At 36.3% G+C, this 16,294-nt stretch overlaps 1 non-coding gene across 1 annotated transcript; it reads right to left on the bottom strand.

Annotated features, from left to right (window-relative positions):
* Positions 1-15,417: 15,417 nt before the first annotated feature.
* Positions 15,418-15,489, bottom strand: TRNAY-GUA (transfer RNA tyrosine (anticodon GUA)). Its single transcript has one exon. It is a non-coding gene; the product is annotated as a tRNA-Tyr (tRNA).
* Positions 15,490-16,294: the final 805 nt, after the last annotated feature.

The raw sequence follows: 16,294 nt of genomic DNA on the forward strand, positions 1-16,294 counted from the left end.
CCTGCCTAGGACCTCTCATTCCAATGTTTTCCCCCACCTTAGAAATACAAGGAACTGATGCATCTTTGATATCAAAGTTCCTGTGTAAATATTATGCATTTTTTATTAAACATCTGAAGTAATGCACCAAATAACTTCATTGTGTATATTGAAGGGAGTTCCACTGTGTGTCAGAGTGTAGAGAGGTGATATAATTTATTGGACATTTACTACAGAATTGGTTTTGTAAATACATGAGGCACAATGTTATTCACATGGCTGCCTTAAAACCCATGAGAACACAACTTTAATAGTGTACTTAAATATTCTTAAAAATCAAAACAAAATAGCTGTTTTTTTTTTTTTTAGTATCAAGTTAGTAGATTTAAGTTTTTGAAATTTCTCACTAGTTGTCTTGCTAACCCTCTCTCCTCTACTCACAACCCTCCACTCCTCACACACATCTGACAAAAATTTAACCTGAGGTATATACCAAGAATATGGTCACATTTAGAAGAAATTTTCTAAGTGCACTGTAGTATATTACCAAATTTTTCTCAGTCTGTCTACAATCTACTAGCTAGGCTGGCCAATATGATTTAGATTAGATATCCCTATATAGGAATTCCTGGACTGATTCTTTAAAGATATTAATAAATGAAGATGACAAAAGGTTTTGCTGAGAATCCAGACTCTGTAATAAGTGCAAAAAGACATAACTCAAATAGATATTCAGCTGTCTAAACTACTACAACTGAAATATAAATAATTACAGTGAATTTCTGATTATAGTATATTTGTCAATATTCAGTTTTTTCTCATCAAACACAGCCTATACCCAGGACCTGGCTTTGACCTGTCAGACCGTGAAGTGAGAAGCAGATGGATTTGAGTCAATCTAAGTGGATACTGAGCTGGATTTGGTTTTTAGTTTTACCTAGGTCACCTATAGTATGCTTGTCCTGATGGCTTAGTGGGTAAAGAGTCTGCCTGCATTGCCGGAGAACAGTGTTCTATCCCTGACTTGGGAAGAGTCCCTAGAGCAGGCAATGGCAGCCCACTCCAGTATTCTTGCCTGGAGAATTGCATGGACAGAGGAGTCTGGTGGGCTACATACAGTCCATGGGGTCACAAAGAGTGGGATACGACCGAGTGACTAATGCTTTCACTTTCAGGTCACCTACTGTAGGCTTGTAATGTTGTCCTAGGATCCTGGGTCCAGGACTGTTTCCTGCCCCAGCTGCAAAGATGGAGTTGTTTGTTTGGTTTCTTCCCTTGTCCTGTGAGGAGGTATCCAGGTTGGGCTAAGGCCATGTGCCTTTCCTGATACTGCAGCCAGTCACCCCCATATACATGCCCTACTGAGGCAGGCTCTCTGATTACCTGCTCTTCCTTTGACTTCCTCCTGAATACCACAAGGCATCTGTGAAGACAGTCCTTTTGTGTGGAGTTCTCTGAGGTCCCTTCATGTCAACCTGTCCCACAGTTGGCCTTATCATTTTGTTTAAACTGATTTCTCCTCGCCCGCCTAGATGGTGGCTTTCACCACTGTCTACCATGTTCTGGATAGGTGAACGGTCTCCACTTGCAAGGTTCTTCCTTCTTGGAATTCAGGAAGCTGTTTTTCCTGGCACCCCAGCATTCTGATGATTTCAAGAAAAGTACTAATTTTGTGTTACCCTGCTCTTTTTTGTTTCAAAATGGGAAGTTGTATTCTTTCCAATTTTCTGTATCCTAGTCAGAAACTGCCTTATGTATTTTAATCTCCTGCCTCATCCTCTTGAAAGGCTTTTGAGCTAAATTAGGATTTCATTTGGAATTCCTGCTAAAGTGACTCTAGGTCTGTTTATAAATCAATAAATTACTAAATAATCCATGGCAATTTTAATACTTATAACAATTTGACACTAGTTTTATTTTCCAATAAAGAATTTTTTTAATATATAAGAGTTAATGTGATTAACTTTTATAGCATGTTATTTTGCATGGAAACATAAATCAGAAGAATCACAAACATCAAGTTCCATTCAGTTGGAGAACTAAAGGAGAAAATATTCTTACAGTCAACGTTGCAATGTTTACTTCATAAGATTTTTACAAAACTTTTTCATTTGAAATGATATGGCTTAGCTGAAATACCGGATTTCTCTTCTGATGTGTTATAAAATGACCAAGTTTTTACAATGAAGGCTAGTATTTTGCACATTTGATGTAAAGAATCCACCATAGCACTTCTGATACAGTACTTTCATTAAACCTATTGCTGTCCTTTTTAGCAATAATTATGATTTATCATTTTTGTTTTCCATACTAGAAACTAATTCTTTTGTTGCTTTTTTAAACTTTATTTTTAATTGGAGGTTAATTACAATATTGTGATGGTTTCTGCCATTCATCAATATAAATAATCCATTGGTGTATATATATATATATAGCTAAGTCGCTTCAGTCATGTCCGACTCTGTTCGACCCCATAGACGGCAGCCCACCAGGCGCCCCCGTCCCTGGGATTCTCCAAACAAGAACACTGAAGTGGGTTGCCATTTCCTTCTCCAATGCATGAAAGTGAAAAGTGAAAGTGAAGTCGCTCAGTCGTGTCTGACTCTTAGTGACCCCATAGACTGCAGCCTACCAGGCTCCTCCATCCATGGGATTTTCCAGGCAAGAATACTGCAGTGGGGTGCCATTGCTTTCTCCGATATGTTCCTCCAACTAGAACCTCCTTCCCATCCCACCTCTCTACACTGTCACACAGCACTGGCTTTGGGTTCTCCGAGTCATACAGCCAATTCCCACTGGTTACCTATTTTACATATGTTAATGTATATGTTTCAATACTACTATCTCAAATCATCCCACCCTCTACTTCTCCCACTGTGTCCAAAAGTCTTTTCTCTATGTCTGTGTCTCTGTTGCTGTTCTGCAAATACGATCATCTGTACCATCTTTCTAGATTCCATATGTATACATATATATGCATTGATATATGATATTTGTCTTTTTCTTACTTATTTCACTCTGTATAATAAAGCCTGTTGCTCTTATCAACGACTTTATTTGCTGAATCAATTCAAAACTATTAGATGGCCTCATACTACCTAATGGTCCTTGTTTCTCACAGTAGTTCTCTCTATATTCATTCAGTTCAGTTCAGTCGCTCAGTCATGTCCGACTCTTTGCAACCCCATGAATCGCAGCATGCCAGGCCTCCCTGTCCATCACTAACTCCCAGAGCCTATTCAAACTCATATCCATCGAGTCAGTGATGCCATCCAGCCATCTCATCCTCTGTCGTCCCCTTCTCCTCCTGCCTCCAATCCCTCCCAGCATCAGAGTTTTTTCCAATGAGTCAACTCTTTGCATGAGGTGGCCAAAGTGTTGGAGTTTCAGCTTTAGCATCAGTCCTTTCAATCTATATTCATTACTTTACTCAAAATATGTTTTTCCTAATACAAAGACATTCTTATTATTTTTCTACCTTTGTTACTTATACTACATTCTCTTGCCTCTCATTATGCTTTCCCTCTTATTTTTTATAATATTTTCTTTCATGATTTTTCTAAACTATTAGCTGTTCTATGAATCTTTCCCCAGTTATCCTATGCGACATATGTCCCTGCTCCCTTGCCAGAGTACCACCTCATTCTGTAGTTCATAGTTTCTAATGAGTGATCTAATTTAGCATATTCTCCAGTCGTTGAGATGTTAGTCTCTTCTCCTGCAGAAGAATGTGACTTCTAGAGAGCAAGAAATGCATAGTTTTCATTTAATATCATACTTTCCTAAAATATAACTGGTATAGTGCTCAACACCATTTATTAGCCAATAATTAATTGATAATTGTTGGTTAATTATGTAGTGAAATTATATAAATATTTATTTCATGAAAAAAATCTGTGCCTGTATACATCATTCAGTTTCACTGTAAAAATCAAAGTCAGTTCAGCAAAAAAGAAATCTAATTTGGAAGAGTGTACTTATAAGATTCATACCATGTTCTAAATCATTACATGTTTATTATTTTCAATCGCTTATTTAGAGACATCCATAGAACCATCATTTGTGAATAGGAAAAAAGTCATGATTACTGTCACTAGATATTTCCATTCTTTTAGCTCACTGAACTTTGTATATTAGAACTAAAATTTAAATATCAAATGCTCTAGAGACCAGTGGAAAGTTACAACAAAGCATTAAATAATCTAAAGAAATTCAGTTTCTTTCAAACAGTGAGTCATTATTTTTTGAATTGATTTAAGAAATTGCATTTAAGACACTTTGATATGTACTTGAATACTAAGTCAGAAATTTTCTACCAAATTTTGTTATAATTTTATAAAACCCTTTTGTATATAAGTACTTGCATATTTATTTTCTTTTTATCTTTTAATAAAGTTTTTAATATTTAGTACAGTTTTAGACTTCAGATGGTTTTGGAAAGAGTTTCCATATGTCCCAAACCCATTTTCCCTTATTTTAACCTCCTCACATAGTATAAGTGAGAAAGAAATGGCAGCCAGCCCACTCCAGTATTCTTGCCTGGAAAATTTCAGGGAGGGGGAGCTTGGTGGCTGTAGTCCATGGGGTCAAAAAGACGTAGACATTACTGAAGTGACTTAGCAGGCACATAGTATTAACTTTTTACCCCCAGATAACATTTATTATACCACAAAACTAGATCCTAAGTATCTGTGAAAGGAAATGTTTGAGATCTTTAAGCTATGAATTTGTCTTTATATGAATACAGTACTTGTGCAAACATATACAAAATTGAGACCAGCGGCTGATTAATATGAGACTTAAAGTTCATTTAATCATAGACTTAAATATATTTAGGAGAAGGCAATGGCACCCCACTCCAGTACTCTTGCCTGGAAAATCCCGTGGATGGAGGAGCCTGGTGGGCTGCAGTCCATGGGGTCGCTGAGGGTCGGACATGACTGAGCAACTTCACTTTCACTTTTCACTTTCATGCATTGGAGAAGGAAATGGCAACCCACTCCAGTGTTCTTGCCTGGAGAATCCCAGGGACATGGGAGCCTGGTGGGCTGCCGTCTCTGGGGTCGCACAGAGCTGGACATAACTGAAGTGACTTAGCAGCAGTAGCAGCAAAAACATTTATCAAAAATATCAACCATGTAGGCTTTAACATTTTTTCCAAGATTTAATTTGTTGTCTTCACTTTTCACTTTCATGCATTGGAGAAGGAAATGGCAACCCACTCCAGTGTTCTTGCTTGGAGAATCCCAGGGATGGGGGAGCCTGGTGAGCTGCCATCTATGGGGTCGCACAGAGTAGGACACGACTGAAGTGACTTAGCAGCAGCAGCAGCAGCAGCAGCAGCAGCAGCAGCAGTTTTATATTTTATGAAGTTAAATTGTAATTGCATTGTGTCTATGTGTGCTCCGTCACCTCAGTCGAGTCCAACTCTTTGCGACCCTATGGACTGTAGCTCACCAGGCTCCTCTGTCCATGGGATTCTTCAGGCAAGAATACTGAAATGGGTTGCCATTCCCTTCTCTAGATGATCTTCCCGGTCCAGGGATCAAACCAGGGTCTCCTGCACTGCAGGTAGGTTCTTCACCACTGAGCCATCAAGGAAGCCGTAATTGCATTGTAGTCATCTCAGAAGTGGAAATTTGCACACTGGTGTGTGTGTGTGTGTGTGCGTGTGTGTGTGTTGGGGGAGGGAGGTGAACTGTGGAGGAAGGGTAAAGGAGGCAATATTGCTGGTTTGAAAGATGGAAGAGAAGTCACGAACCAAGGAATGCAGTAGAACTCTAGAGGCTAGAACATGCCGAGAAACAAATTCTCCCAAAAAGAAACATGATCCTTACATAAAGAAATACACTCCTGACAACACTTTAATTTTAGCTCAGTGAGATACAAATCAGCCTTCTGACCTGAAAACAATAAGATAATAAGTTTGTGTCATTTTAAGCTTCTAAATTTGTAGTAACTTGTTGCAGCAGCATTAGAAAACTAATGTACTATCTCATGTAACAGATCATCTAAAATTGATGTGGAAAAGAGTGAAATAAAGTTCAGGAAAAATCCTACTGGATTGCTGTGGTCAGCTTGACTTGCCGTTGGAGTGCTGTTGGGATCCATTTCATGGATTTGTGAGAAAATAACCTGCCCATCCCAGGAGAACTCACTCACTGTCCCATCCATATTATGCTTGAATGCTTTTCACTTGCTTAGTCACTGAGTTTCTTAGGTATGCAGCATTGCTCTCACATCTTTTATCTCCTGAGTTTTCTTTTTTTTTAATTAATTAATTTATTTTAGTTGGAGACTACAATATTGTAGTGGTTTTTGCCATACATTGATATGAATCAGCCATGGGTTTATATCTGTTCCCCATCCTGAAAGCCCCCTCCCACCTCCCTCTCCATCCCATCCCTCTGGGTCATCCCAGTGCACCAGCCCTGAGCACCTTGTCTCATGCATTGAACCTGGACTGGTGATCTGTTTCATATATGATAATATACATGTTTCAGTGCTATTTTCTCAGATCATCCCACCCTCGCCCTCTCCCACAGAGTCCAAAAGACTGTTCTATACATCTGTGTCTCTTTTGCTGTCTCGCATATAGGGTTATCGTTTCCATCTTTCTAAATTCCATATATATGTGTTAGTATACTGTAAGAGTTTTCATCATTGTTTTAGGAAACCTTGAACCTGATGAGTGGTAACTGTAGGCCACCTCTTAATCACATAGCACACAGATAATCAGTAGGAACAGTTCCTATATTCTTGCTTATGAGAGAATGTGGAACTCACAGAAACTTGATAGCTTGATCAAAAATTGTTTGACCTCCTATTTGACCATTGTGTATCCTCCACATATCCTGCAGTGCCAGTCCTGCAGGATGACCCATTTGGATTATGGATAAAATTTTTATCTATTGTTGAGAAGTCAAATATTGGAATATACCAGTTAGGAATTATTTGAGTTACAAATTGGCAGAGCACTTATCATTGTAGTTAGTACATGCATTTAATTGTTTTACATAATTAGAGATCAGAGGTAGAAAATCTTAATACTTGGCACAATGCCACAGTGATGCTAAAAACCTAATTTTCTTAATTTCACTCACCTGTTTATATTGCCTTTATCTTTTGGGTTTTCCATCTCAAGAAAAAGCAACATATTTTCAGAAAATAATAAGGAAGAATAGGTGAAAAGACTTGGAAATAGAATATTTTTATGTATCTGGCTCTGTTACCAGGAAACTGAATATACCTCAGAAACCACTTAATTTCCATAAAACTTCCTCCTGGGGACTCGCTAACAATAACTGAGCTACATAACCACTTTGTCAGAAAAATGAATGAATATTTTAAATTTTTGAGAAAGAGCTAAAGTTTTTGCCTTTATAGTGGTTAATTTTATAGTGAATATAAAGAATAAAAAAATGAAGAATTTTGAATGATTAACTCTCATCAGTAAATTATTTAAAAGGTACAAATATAATATTTTAAAGCATGTGATATATGGAGCAGGTAAACCATATACTCCATAAGGAAAAGTCCCCAAATAAGATCAGGAGAAAGAAATTAAATGTTTCTATTTTTAGGAGACCATAAAAAGCTAAGACCCAATCATTATTCATACATTTTTACATATTCAAAACACTGTCATTATTATTTTGTGATGAATAGACTAAACAGTTATACCATCAAGGACACATAGACAATGCCTTTTCTCCAAATTAGCTTTTATCAAGTTGACTATAGCTCCAAGACATACATTAGTTTAGAAGGAGATGATTTATATAGATTCCAATAATAGTCTGGCTGTCCTGGATACCAATCAATAGAGAATTTTTCTTACATTATTCACTTGACTTTGTCATTTATGTTGACAGACAGACAAAGATCATTGTACAAGTTTATAAAGAGATAGTTTTGGTATGTTAAAATAATGCTTTTGAAAAGAACTTTTGACTTGAGTAAAGTATATTTTAATGACCTGATAGAACCAACTAACAATGTTTTAAATAACAGCAAGACATCTCTCGCCTTTACTCCTTATTTAAATATTCTTCTTCAAAGAAACTTTATTCTTTGCCACTTTGAAATGCTACCTACTGAATTCAATTGAGTGCAGATTTCTTCTAGATTTTAGTAGTAATGGTAATGAAAAGATGCACTGTATATTTAACATCAAAACAATAAGATTATGCTTTAAATTAGTTCAGGATATTTTAAAGTGAAGTGAGTAGTACAGTGGGGGATAAAGAAAGGGACAAATTGAATAGATTGGGAAATTAAACTCCTAGTTACTAAAATAGATCATGTTTTCTTGTACTCCTATGTTCAAACTCTTAACAAATAATGTTTATTGAAACAAATCTCTTAAAAGAGATTTTTGGTTCCTGTTGATTTCTTGAAATACATTCTTAATATAAAAATTAAATATTAGAAATCAATATAAGCTTATTCTGTATGGAGGTAAAATAAGAAAGGGTGTGAAGAAGAATATATATATATGTACATTATAATATATAGTGATTTGTTACTGCCATTATATTATATAAAATAAATTGTTTTAGTATTTTTCATCTGAGATCCAAAATATTGCTGGCTCCTTTATATAACTTTAGGTTTACTTATGAAAAAAAATCTCTAAAATAATGGCTATTTCAAAGATACTATTTGTATGGAATATTGGAAAATTATTTCATAAAGTAACTTCCATAGTACAAGTTAGAAAAAAAATTATATACATCCTAGGTGTCACCATAAAATCATGCCTTAAGCTAAAAATAGCTACAAAAAGATAGTATAAGGAGATTTTCAACTCCAGATGAACAAGTGACTGAGCACTGTTACTATAGATTTGACTTCATCCCATTGCTGTTAAAAAATCTTAAAATAATTTGACAGCACAATTTGTATCTCAGGAAGGGAAATGGGTATGATTTCATTTTGCTGCTACAAAAGAATACACAGAAACATTGAGAAATCTCTATCTCTCACCCATTTTTATTATAAAGTGCTTCTTATTTTCAAATATTGAAGGAATCCAGAAGTAGATAAAGAGGAAAGGAATGCTTACTTCTAAATCCCACCACTCAAGGGTATCTTATATTTCAAAATGCCTCAAGATTATTATCTGTACTTTCTCTCTCCCTTCCCCTTTCACACATAACCAATGTTTTCATGGTTTCATGAATTGCTTATAAATATTTTTGATGCATCTCCAGAAACTTGCTTGTTTCTGAAGTTGATGGCACTGATATATCCCATTTTAAAACATGGAATATGAGATATCCATTCACTAATCTAAAATATATTCTTGGCAAAACTATTTAACTTCCTAGTGTATTCACTTCCCACTTTCCCACTGCCCAAGTGACTGTTATACACCTCTGTCTTCAACACTCCAACACAACCTTGAACTCTGCTTACTCTTACCTGATGCTTTTGTCTCATAATTAACTGAGACTATGTAAGCAAACATTTAATAATCATCTATCTTTCCACCAAACCTGCCTGCAATGCAGAAGACCCAGGTTCAATCCCTGGGTTGGGAAGATCCCCTGGAGAAGGGAATGGCAACCCACTCCAGTATACTTGCCAGGAGAATTCCGTGGACAGAAGAGCCTGGCAGACTACAGTCCTTGGGGTCACAAAGAATCGGACACGACTGAGAGACTAACACTTTCACTTTTTTCCCACCACCAAATCTGTCAACAAACCATCATCCATATGTGGCGGCCAACTGTGTATGGGAAGTCTTTGTACTTTCTTCTTAATGTATTTTCCTGTGTATGAACCTAAAACTGCTCCTAGTGTTCCCACAAAAAGTGTGTATAAAGATAATATTTTGGAATGGGGAGGGAGGAGGGAGGAGGGTTCAGGATGGGGGACACACGTATACCTGTGGCGGATTCATTTTGATATTTGGCAAAACTAATACAATTATGTAAAGTTATAAAAAAATAAAAAATATAAAAAAATAAGATAATATTTTGGCTAAATATTAAGTGACTATGGTTTTTTCATCTTTTCTCCCCTGTTTTTTATACTTTTAAGAACTCATCAATAACATTTGCAGTCTCTGTAATCTTAGAGAAGAGGCATGTAGAATGTGTGTGCTGAGAATTTTATAAATACAAAGGCAAACCTCACCTTCTGTTTCACCTTGGCCACTAGACACAACCAATAAGATGCTCTCAAGATAACATTTACTCAATAATATGAACTTTTGCATTCATTCTCTTTTAGCAGTATTCTCATTATATTTCTTTATCAGGCCTATCTTTCCCAAATTCCTAAGATGCTCATATTAATCCAAATCTTATTGAAGCTACCACTTTTTAATTTCACCCCACACCATGTTCTGAATATCATCTTGCCTCTACACTGTATATAATTTCCTTTCCTATAAATCCTTCAAATGAAGGTGCATATAATGAAGAGCTGGCTTAAAACTAAATATTTAAAGAACTAAAATCATGGCATCTGGCCCATTATTTCATGGCAAATAGAGGGGAAAGGTGGAAGTGGTAACAGATTTCCTCTTAGGTTCTAAAATCACTGTTGAAGCCATGAAATCAGAAGATATTTGCTTCTTGGCAGGAAAGCTATGACAAACCTAGACAGTGTGTTGAAAAGCAGAACTATTACTCTGCCAACAAAGATCTATATAGTCAAGCTATGTTCCTCCCAGTGGTCATGTACAGTTGCAAGAACTGGACCATAAAGAAGATGGAGCACTGAAGAATTGATGCCTTCGAGCTGTGATGCTGGAGAAGACTCCTGAGAGTCCCTTGGACAGCAAGGAGATCAAACTAGTCAATCTTAAGGGAAATCAGCCCTGAATACTCATTGGAAGGACTGCTGCTGAAGCTGAAACTCCAGTATTTTGGTCATCTGACACGAACAGCTGACTCATTGGAAAAGTCCCTGATGCTGATCTGGGAAAGACTGAGGGCAGAAGGAGAAGAGGACGTCAGAGGATGAGATGGCTGGACAGCATCACCAATGCAATGACCATGAACTTGGGCAAACTTTGGGAGATGGTGAGGGACAGAGAGGCCTGGCGTGCTGCAGTCCATGGGTTGCAAAGAGTCAGACACGACTGGATGACTGAAAAACAATAACAATGAAGAGCATGTAAGCAAGCCCTCACACCTGTGTCTACATGTCTGTTTCCATTCCCTTTTTCTGGGGATATAAACTCCAGCCTCCAAGGTTTGAAAACTGAAAACCAGGACCAATACCAGGGAGAAGGAGACTGCGTCCTATTCCAAGCTCTGCAACTTTATAAACTAATCAGATGTTGCCATTTCGAGCTCAGTTTTCCTCATCCACAAAATAGAAATGAAATTATTGTCTTAAAAAAAGCAGGGGACTCTTAAAAAGTGAATGAGTCTTTCATTAATCAGATTGAAACAAGAGCTGATTGTCAGGGAGGGAATGAGAACTCCAATGCTGTAGTATTTCCTGCAGTGGATTCGAATGAACCACATATTGAAAGGGAAGCACTGACTTCTACAGAAGCTCTAGAACCTGAATGGCATGAAAGTAATATTTAAGGACTGTGTATATCTGACTAATCTAAGAACTCAAATAGATAATTACATGCTCAGGTTAGCAAATTATCTCATACAGCATGCTTTGAGAACAGGAGGGCTTATATGGAAGGTATGTTTGTTTCCAACAACTACAGAGCAGACTGTGTTGAAAATCAGACACAAAATGTCAAGAGAGTGGCAGAGTTGCAAATTAAACTGGATTTTCCAAGAGTTGGACACTTAGAATGAGAGATTATCTGAGTGTTGAAATATAAATACTAATATCAATATTTAAATTTGTAGATTAACACTAGATAAAAGTACAGTTGGGTAGGGACCTATTTGTAATATTATGGCATTTGATTATGATGACCGATGGAGAAAGGCTAACTTTTACTGAGAAACTGATGTGCCAAAATTGTTTCAGTCTTTATGCGATAGCAGCATGGTAATACCTATTTCATGTGGAAACTTGAAGAGCTATTAAATTCTTTACCCAAACCAAAAATTTAGAAATCTTGGAGCCAAAATTTCAACCTAGGTACATTGGCTCCACTTCACCATATAAGAAAAAAAAAATGCTTTGTGTAATGTAAATGGGTTTGGCCTTTGCCTTAAGAATTGTTGAAGCTGTCAAATATTTGTATGAGCTTTGATTTAGGAGTTTGGAATTTATTTTAGTGTTCATAGAGAGGATATTGTCCTGCTTTAGAATATTTACATGAATCTTCATGTGAAGATGGAGAGAAATTGATATATTGCAGAAAGCCTTATGAGGTGGAAATTACAAGTCTTGGAGACTGATTAGATGTGGTGTGAAATGTAATCAGGTATAATATTCATAGTATTCAAGGAATAAATATGACATAAGTAACAGATTGAATGTCAAATCAATAAGAATAGATAGGAGCAACTTTACAATACTACTGGCCCTGGCTCATTACCAGCTGGCTCATTATCATTATGAATACGTGGGAGAGGCTGAAAATGTGTAGTCATTTTTTTTTTTTTTTTTTTGACTTAAGTGAATTGGTAGATAGTAATGCTGATCTTTCTGACTGGGACATACTTTTGTACTGAAAGATAACGTGCTTATTCCCTTCACAAAACAATTTTGTATTAGCTTTTTATAGATGTATTGTGAAGATTAAAATAAAACATTTTTGTTGTCAGTTGCCTCAAAATCGAAAAAAAAATGCATCAGAAATATTATTTAATTAGATATGACTTTGTGAAGGAACTATATATTTAAAATACTAATGGTTATTACAATTTTAGAGGTATTGACAGTCAATATTAAGTTAGTTTCAGATATACAACATAATGATCATATATTTGTATATATCAAAAAATAATCAGAATAAGTCTAGTTGACATCCATCACCATACCTAACTACAGAATTTTTTTGTGGTAAGAACTTTTAAGATTTACTCCCTAGGCAACTTTCAAATATGTAATACAGTATTAACTATAGTGGCCATGCTGTGCATTACATCCCCACGACTTATTTATACTAACTGAAAGTTTGTGCCTTGACTACCTTCACCCATTTTGCCTACCATTTAACCCCCACCCCCTCTATCAGCTATCAGTCTGTTACCTGTGTCTATGAGCTTGTGTGTAGTTTTTTGGTTTGGGCGGGTGTTTCTTTGTTTTAGTTTTATTTTTAGATTTAACATTAACTGAAATCAATCATATGGTATTTGTCTATCTGATTTATTTCACTTAGCATACTACCCTCAAAGTCCTCTCATGTTATCACAAATGACAAGATTTCATTCTATTTTTATGCTGAATATTATTCTTGAAGTGTTCTAAAATACTTGCACCACAGCATAGACACATAATGACACCTTTGTTCCAAACATATTTCTCTTAATATTGATATACATGAAATTAGATGTAACTTCAATACCCAGATTTTGTAGGATATTTTAACAGCTTATGGTAAACTAACGTAATGGTATATACAGACACTTACTGGTGGAATTATAAACTGTATGCATCCACAACAAAAAAAGGTACACATTTATTTTGTAGATTTTAATGGGTATGTTAGTTATATTACAGGTGGTCTTGCTCTAATCACCTTTCCTCAGTAAATGACCCAAGGTAGCTTTTGACAGAAGGCCATGGAAGGGTAATAAAAGTAGAAGGAAAATTGATATTGGTACAACTTTCCAAGTCTTTGTTAGGATAACAAGTTGATACAACTTATTTCAATGTAATTTAGATGTCAATAAAAATTTAAATGTTCATACACATATACTCATATATGTTCAAGTGAACACATCAACAGATGCTCATATTTTGATTTTTAATAGTACAATATGCGTGTATGCGTGCTAAGTAGCTTCAGTCATGTCCGACTCTTTGTGACCCTTTGTACCGTAGCTCGCCAGGCTCCTCTATCCATGGGATTATCTAGGCGAGAATACTGGAGTGGATTGACTCCATTTCCAGTGACCCACTTCCAGTGGGTTCCCCTTCCAGGAAAAGTACCATATATAACATTAAAATCAACTTATGTATATGCAGGCAGACAACAGAAAGTATATTTTGTATACCCTGTGCCAATACACAGTTAAATCCAAAGCAGATTTTGAAATGAACAAGTTGAATTTAATTGCTGACCCTCAGAGACAATGCATTGTTAAGTGACAAAAGTGATTTCTTAGCTTTATATAGTATGAATGATACCTTTGGAAAATCCTCATTTGGTAAAATGAATTCTATTCTTAGGACTCCAAAGCTTCTCTGTGTTCTCTATGCTCTGATGCCTTCCAGCCATATTAACAAAAATTAGCATAAATATAGCCCTTGTGCCTTAGATTCCCCTGATAAAAGAACCTCTGATTAATTTTAGATTGGGGCATGGGTGCCTGGCAATATAGATCATCCTTAATTTGATTTAAGTCTCTGCTCGATTCACAGGAGTGTAAAATAAACCCATGAACTTATTTGTTTACACTGGAAAATGCATTCATAATCACTTATAAGGAAATACTTATAAGGCAATTAAGAAAGAACTCTAATTACAGGAAAACAGCATCATTAAACATTATACCTATTGTGGAATAATGTGATAATCTTTTAAATAGTCAGATATGTGGAAAATATTAGAGTAGGAAGGAGAGGAGGGGGAATGAATGGAGAAAGGAGATAAGGAGTGGAGTTTTATTTTGCAAAGTATTCAACATATGATTCTTTATACTTTTACTAATCTATGCCCCACACACATTCTTAAATTTGTCATAAAGGGAGTAACTGAATGGCTCTACTTTTCTCTGTATATGCTCTGAAGTTTCTGTTTCGTGACTTTGCTCCTGCTCTACCCTCCACCTAAATGTCCTTTCTCAAATCTGTGTATGTCTAAATCTTACTTGATGTTAAAGAGCAGTGACCACCCTCTTCACAAAGCCTTTCTTGGTTAATCACCATGCCAGCCAAACCCTCAGTGAAATAAATCTAAATATACACAACCGTATTTTATCTGGAACTTTTAACAACATGTAATCTTTCCTAGAAGTGCTGGTATAAATGTCAGTATTTTGGTTTTCTAGTTCGCCTCTAAATAATATTCCTCATTTTTCACCATGGAGATATTGATGTTCTTTTTTTGTGTTGTGCTTTTTGCTTTTTTTTTTTTTTTTTTTTTGAAAAAACAAACCTTGGTTTATTCTGAAGTATGCTTGCCTTTTTGGAGTTTTAATGAATCATCTGCAATTTTGTTTTCCTCTGAAGTTTTTACAAAGCTATAACCAAGTTTGAAAGTGAAAGTGAAGTTGGTCAGTTGTGTCCGACTCTTTGTGACCCCATGGACTGTAGCCTATCAGGCTCCTCCATCCATGGAATTTTCCAGGCAAGAGTACTAGAGTGGGTTGCCATTTCCTTCTTCAGGGGATCTTCCCGACCCAGGGATCAAACCTGGGTCTCCTGCATTACAGGCAGATGCTTTACCATCTGAGCCACCAGGGAAGCCCATAACTTTGTTGCTTATTGAAACAAGGACATATAGATTATTAATAGTACTATCATATACATATTGATTAAAACAAATCCTATTTTGTCATCAGTACTGCTTAAAATATGTTTCCACACAATATCATAACTTGATTTCATTTATTATTTAAGTATCAATCTGTGCAAGCTGCTCACTGAATCTGTTTTAAGAAATCCTAAAGGCTTACTGCTACTGCTAAGTCACTTCAGTCGTGCCCGACTCTGTGCGACCCCATAGACGGCAGCCCACCAGGCTCCCCGGTCCCTGGGATTCTCCAGGCAAGAACACTGGAGTGGGTTGCCATTTCCTTATCCAATGCATGAAAGTGAAAAGTGAAAATGAAGTTGCTCAGTCATGTCCGACCCTCAGCGACCCCATGGACTGCAGCCTTCCAGGCTCCTCTGTCCATGGGATTTTCCAGGCAAGAGTACTGGAGTGGGGTGCCATTGCCTTCTCCCCTAAAGGCTTAAAGTAGGCACAAATCAAAGTTACTCTGTACATCATTACAGGAAATGGGTTCTAAAGCTGCTCTTGGATATTAAAGAATTTGGCCTAATAAATATTTTATATAATACTGGTATATTGTATTATAAAACAGTATCATAAATATAGTATCAGTTCAGTTCAGTCGCTCAGTTGTGTCTGACTCTTAATGTATATATTAATGAAAAATATATTGATATATTAATGTGTATATGATTACTTAGAAAATAATAAGCTGGGGTTAGTAATAATCTCATTTCATGTAAAGCTGACCCTTGAACAATGTGGGGGCTGGTT

This window comes from Bos mutus, chromosome 17, assembly GCF_027580195.1.
Source record: "Bos mutus isolate GX-2022 chromosome 17, NWIPB_WYAK_1.1, whole genome shotgun sequence".
Taxonomy (NCBI): Eukaryota; Metazoa; Chordata; class Mammalia; order Artiodactyla; family Bovidae; genus Bos; species Bos mutus.